Below are 6,397 nucleotides of genomic sequence, written 5' to 3'. Positions count from 1 at the left end.
ATGTTTCCATTTGTTTTATTTCCATGTCTGAGCCACTCCATTCTAGAAATCCTTTTTGCATTGCTTCAAAGGCGCCTCTTTCCTCTCACGGCATGTCACGTTTGTAATTTCCTTGCGTCCTCTTATTTTCTTCCCAACTCCTTCTCAGCTTCTGTCCTGTGGGGAATTCACTTGAGCTTCTGTAGTGGCGTTACGAAATATTTTCCGGAGATATTTCTCTCTGCGTTAATTATAATTTTGCTTTCCCTCAAGGGACGTCGTCCTGGGATGGAAATAGTAATGAATTAAAGTTTTATAACAAATGTGATAAATTCGTTAACAGGCTGATATATCTTATTATCTTCTGTACGAAATCTATCTTTTTTTTTTCAAAGGTTTTTAAACGTTACTAATAGGAGGCAGATGTAATGGGTAGAGCAATGAACTAAAGACTGACCATATATAGAGTTAATATAATCAGAGCAAAGCCTTGTTACGCCCAAGCTAGGACCAAGGTAAGGCAGACAATTGCTGCTGATGACCAGTTGCAGACTAACTCTAGCCACCCATCCCTATCTCACAAGGACGGCTAGTTTCCAGACACCACTAGAAACTATTGACCTTTAATGGGGTTCCAACAAACTGTGCATACATTGCTACACACAAACGTTTCTATTAGGATAATCTTTTTATGACACTTCATGTAGCCCTATGTGGGATCATGGATGAGATCTAGTCTGCCTTATTTGGCTATTTTCATTGAAAGCTCAAATTCATTTTAAATTTTGAGTGTTTCTTAGAATTATTTTTACTCAAAGATAAATTCTACAAACATATCTATAAATTCATTAATGAGAGATACAAGAGGAGTGTACCAACATTGAATATATACAAAAGGATTATAAGCTAAAATATCAATCTACACATACACACACACACACACACACATATATATATATATATATATATATATATATATATATATATATATATATATATATATATATATATATATATACTCATTTTTCAACAACATTTAGGAAGCTCGTGACCCTGATCGTCTAGAATATCTCTTTCTTCGGCTGTTATTATTTTGGAATATAATGGAATGGTTTCAGGGTATGATATGATAAAATGATGAAAGGATGAAGTATGTTGAGTCAAAGGTCACGTATAACCATACAACTGTCGATCATCTACTTAACGCTTTATAGTCCTCAGCTATGTAGTCCTGGGTCTTCCAACTCTTTTAGTGCCTTGTAGAGCCCAGTTGAAACCTTGGTGAGATTCCCTTGGCTGTGAATTCATACATTAGTTCTAATGGACAAAGGTAGAATCAAGTTTAATAATTCAGTGAGCTTTGGGTTTTTGCTCTATCGTTTTGTCATTTTAGTTGGTTTATATGTGGTTTTTGGAAGTTCAGTAGAGCCAGAAAGATAAATATAGGCTGCATTCAGTTACGTTTCTGTATCCAATAAACGTAATGTCCAGACAAGAGAAGTATGGATGTTTTATTCATTCGTATAATTGATTATTTTTTTTTTTTTCATGATAGTTTTGAAGTGCTCTTGTATTATCATAAAATGTTCTTGATAGTTTTGAGACAATATCAAATAAGCATTGTCATTTTGAATTTTTTATTAGCAATCTTTGAATATTACATTTGGCGTAATTGAACAAGGTGCATTATTATTCTCCCATCAGAGTCTATTTTCAACGAAATTTCAAACTTTTTATGATCTTTATGAATATTCATAAGGAACGTTCATGCTTTAAAAAAATTGTCTTGCTTCCGAGAGAAGTGCTTTTTACTAATTAAGAAAATTTAAAGCGGAACTGATAGCAAGAAGTGTAGAAAACGATCCCTAATCTGAATGTGGAAGGGATGGAGAAAACTCACAGAACTAATCAGCTTACCATAATATTATTGTTTTACGATTAACGTGTATACCACACTTATGACCTAGTCCTTGAACAACATAGATTTAGGTGTCGAGTAATCATTACAGAAACCATTTTTTGGAGGAATTAATTCTGATATTTATAAAAGGTTAGGAATCAATAAGAGGCTTAAAAGAACCTGGTAATAAATTTCATGTTTGATAAAAGGGTATGTAGCCTATTTATTCTAAACTTGAGAAAGGGCTATGAATTAATTCTAAATTAAAAGAAAAAAGATATGAATACTAATTTTGATATTTGGCTTGGAAATAACTATGAAAACGAGAAAAATATTACTTATATATAAATCTAATAAATTTAGAGGAAACAATATCCCAATACAATAAATATCTAGTATCTAAATTAATTATAAGATTAAAAGGTTTTCTATTGTAAGCTGAAAAAATTATCATAAAAACAAACAGATATTGTATTCTAAATTTATTCAGTTTAAGTTAATATAATTCATTGTACATTTATACATATTTTCAAGGGTTACAAACTGTAACCTATCTTGCTACCATATGCTAAATTGCCTCACCCGCCCCCCCCCCCCCCTCGCCCCCCATCTCTCTCTTCCGGATAGACTGTAGGCCGTATGCAGCCCTTGCCAAACGAATAATTGTACTTCCCGGTATACATACGTTTAACGGGAATCACTGCGACGTCAGTATTTGATGCTTACGTATTTGTTTATGATTAACATACACATGTTCCTGTTAGCAGCCAGATTAACGGCGTCATAACTCACTGAATAAATGAATGAATGATTTGAAGTTCACTACCATCCTGATATCGAAGGCCTTTGACGCCGACATGATCCCCCTAAAGAAATACGTAGCTGAGAACGTATGACGCATGAATAGGTACGTCACTGTTTTTGACACAATTTTACAGATCTTGGTTGGTAACTCGGGCATAAAATGGACAGGGATCTATCAACTTTCCTCGGAAATATATTTGAGAGATTTTTTCCTGTGTTTCTATTTTTACGATCATATTTGTATCACATTTCTTTATAGTATTTTAAATGGCATTTCTTCTTTTATTTTCATTGCCATATCACTTTTTTTAATATATTTCATTTAATGTGTTATTCGATATTTTAACTTGAAAGAACACCATAAAATATAAATTTACTAATATCTGAAATATATTTGAAATATTCATTTCAATTGTTTTATTATTACCTTCATTGTTTATATACTTATTTTACTTATTTGTATGTTATTTTTTTTTTTTCAATTTCAATGGGTTTACCTCTTTCACTATTGATTGTTATATTGTTTATTAATATATTTCAATTAGATTTTTCGTTGATACGTTTTAATGTCTATTATGATATGTTTGCAAAATTCATTTCATGTTTTATTTCCTTCATTGTGTATCTACTTATTTTACTTATTTGTAAGTGATTTTATTACATTGCAGTTTTAAATGCCATTACCTTATTCTTTGTACATTGTTATATTGACAATCATGATTTCCGTTGATGTATTATTATTATTATTATTATTATTATTATTATTATTAATCTACAACCCTAGTTGGAAAAGCAAAATGCTATAAGCCCTGGCCACCCAATAGGGAAAATAGCCCCGTGAGGAAATAGGACAAGGAAAAATTAAATATTTTCAGAATAGTAACAACATTAAAATAAATATTTCCTATAAGAGGCCCTTAGCGTCAATAGAAGTGTGAGGAGATGATGATGATAAGCTATAAAAACATTAACAAAACAAGAGAAAGAGAAATAAGATAGAATAGTGTGTTCGAGTGTACCCTCAAGCAAGAGAACTCTAATCCAACACAGTGGAAGAGCATGGTACAGAGGCTATGGCACTACCCATGACTAGAGAACAATGATTTTGCAGTATCTATCTCCTACAAGAGCTGTTTACCATAGCTAAAGAGTCTTTTCTATCCTTACCAAGAGGAAAGTAGCCTCTGAACAATTACAGTGCAGTAGTTAACCCCTTGGGTAAAGAAAAATTATTTGATAATCTCAGTTTTGTCAGATGTATGAGGACAAGTGAGAATTTGTAAAGAATAGGCCAGACTATTCGGTGTATGTCTAGGCAAAGAGAAAGTGAATCGTAACCAAAGAGAAGGATCCAATCTTGTACTGTCTGGTTAGCCAAAGGACCCCTTAACTCTCTAGCAGTAGTATCTCGACGGGTGGCTGGTGTCATGGACAACCTAGTACCAATTATCTTTATTTTTATCTTACACTCTGATAGAATATTGACTGGTTTTTGTAATATATTTGAAACATCTAAATTTGTGTGGTTTTATTATCAATTGCATTCATATATACTTTGACACCTTAATATAATATTGCATACATGGATTCGTTTACAACAATTTGTCTGCTGCAATTTATCTACTAAAATATTCTACTTTTTTTTTTAATAATTTTCATAAATTATAGAATACTATACCCCAAAAAGATAGGGAGGTACAGAGAGCTGCTAGCATAAAATGAGCACTTGTGAACGTTTTCATTAATAAACAATCATTATATGACAATTTGATATTAAAATTCTCAGCATTTGCAATATCCATACAAGCGTTTTCGTCTCGGCATTCCTAGTGGAAAGTAGTGAATATATTTGAAGCCCAAACTGTGCCTCTTCAGTATTTATAATTATAATCAGAGAAAAAGAATTAGGAAATTCACTCTTAAAGAATTGGAATATTGGAATGAAGACTTTATGGAAGTGTGATGAATATCACAAATATAACAAAAGACTTGTATCTGCTATAACACTTGCCGTATAAAAAGACTGGATGAAAATTTCTGCACTATAGCTAAATGTGATTATATTCATGTAATTACACATAATATTTCTAATTAAATATTTTTGTTTAATTTCAATAGCTTTTATTTTTCTTTTCAGTTTTCTGACAACAATTTTATCATGCCTTGATGTGAAATGAAATTATTCTTTAAATATTAAAAATTAAACATTAAAATATGTAGTTGATAAATTACTCTAGACAAATCTTATATATATATATATATATATATATATATATATATATATATATATATATATATATATATATATATATATATATATATATATATATATATATATATAAAGAGAGAGAGAGAGAGAGAGAGAGAGAGAGAGAGAGAGAGAGAGAGAGAGAGAGAGAGAGAGAGAGAGAGAGAGAGAGATGAATTGTTTATGTAGATAAGTTCTTGTAGACAAAACCAGGTCGCTATGGGAAAAAATAAATTTATTGTAGGATGTTGAGACAAATATATACAATATTCAAAATACCACTTGGTCCGATGTTTCCACAATTTCTCACTAGGATATCGATCGGAAATGTTGCCAGGTGTACCCGTTTCAACTTGCCAATTGAACTTTTACCCACCATTAACGTACCATGCTTATGTCTGACATACAATCTATATACGTTTGACCTAAGTACTACCGTCAGCATGTCGTCAGTCCCACCACTTTTGGGTACTTGCTCATATACGGGCTCGACTCCCGACAACGATTTGCTTCCAATCGGTACCGGATGGTATGGGTGCCATCTAGCCCCCAACCCCACAAAAAAAAAAAAAAAAAAAAAAAATTACGTCACACGACAAACGTAAGCATCCCCACCCCACCCCACACCCCTCCCCCGGTTTCGTGACCAAAATTTTACCAGTTTGGTTACTAAATACCATTAAATCTACGTACAGTAGCAAACGGTAGCTGGATACGTGGATATGTAAACCCACATTTAATTATGATATGAAACAACATTTTGGGTGCTCCTTCAGTCTTTTTTTTCCTTCCTCTAATAATGTTGCAAAGGTGCACTGACCTTTTCTACAGGATATATTATCCTATTTCCAGAAATTGGTTACACTCGTAGTTAATCAGACTTCACATCCTTTTTATAAACAAACGTATCAACTAAAGGTATTCTGTCCCCACTCTGTACCCGCCATAAATCCATCTTTCGTCTCTGCTTGACGTTGATGTCGTGGAATTTTTAGCTTCGGGATCAATGCATAAACAAAAAATCTTGCCGTTGCCCCTTTTTGGGGAATTTGGGTCTGGTGTTCACTCAAGCATGCATACAATGGCATCTCATCTCTCTCTCTCTCTCTCTCTCTCTCTCTCTCTCTCTCTCTCTCTCTCTCTCTCTCTCTCTCTCTCTCTCTCTCTCTGTCTTTTCACAAGCTCAGGTTCAGGTTCAGGTTCAGGTTCAGGTGTTGAGCCGAAGAATCTACCTTTTCATCAAGACCTCCTTAGGTTTCTTCTTTATTTTATTCTTTATTTTTTTTTTTTTACCCATTTTTCCACATTTTTTCCAGTATGTTTTTCTTATCAATATTTTATGGTAGCTTCTTGCTGAGAAAAAAGTAAGTTAAATTTGCAAACTTTAATTTTTTTTTCCATACATTTTCTCCTTTAATTTTTAAAACATTTCTTTTTGTTTCTATATTCTTAGTATCTTATGCCTT

This window comes from Palaemon carinicauda, chromosome 30 (genome assembly GCF_036898095.1).
Source record: "Palaemon carinicauda isolate YSFRI2023 chromosome 30, ASM3689809v2, whole genome shotgun sequence".
NCBI lineage: Eukaryota > Metazoa > Arthropoda > Malacostraca > Decapoda > Palaemonidae > Palaemon > Palaemon carinicauda.
Note: the sequence above shows the minus strand (reverse complement) of the source record.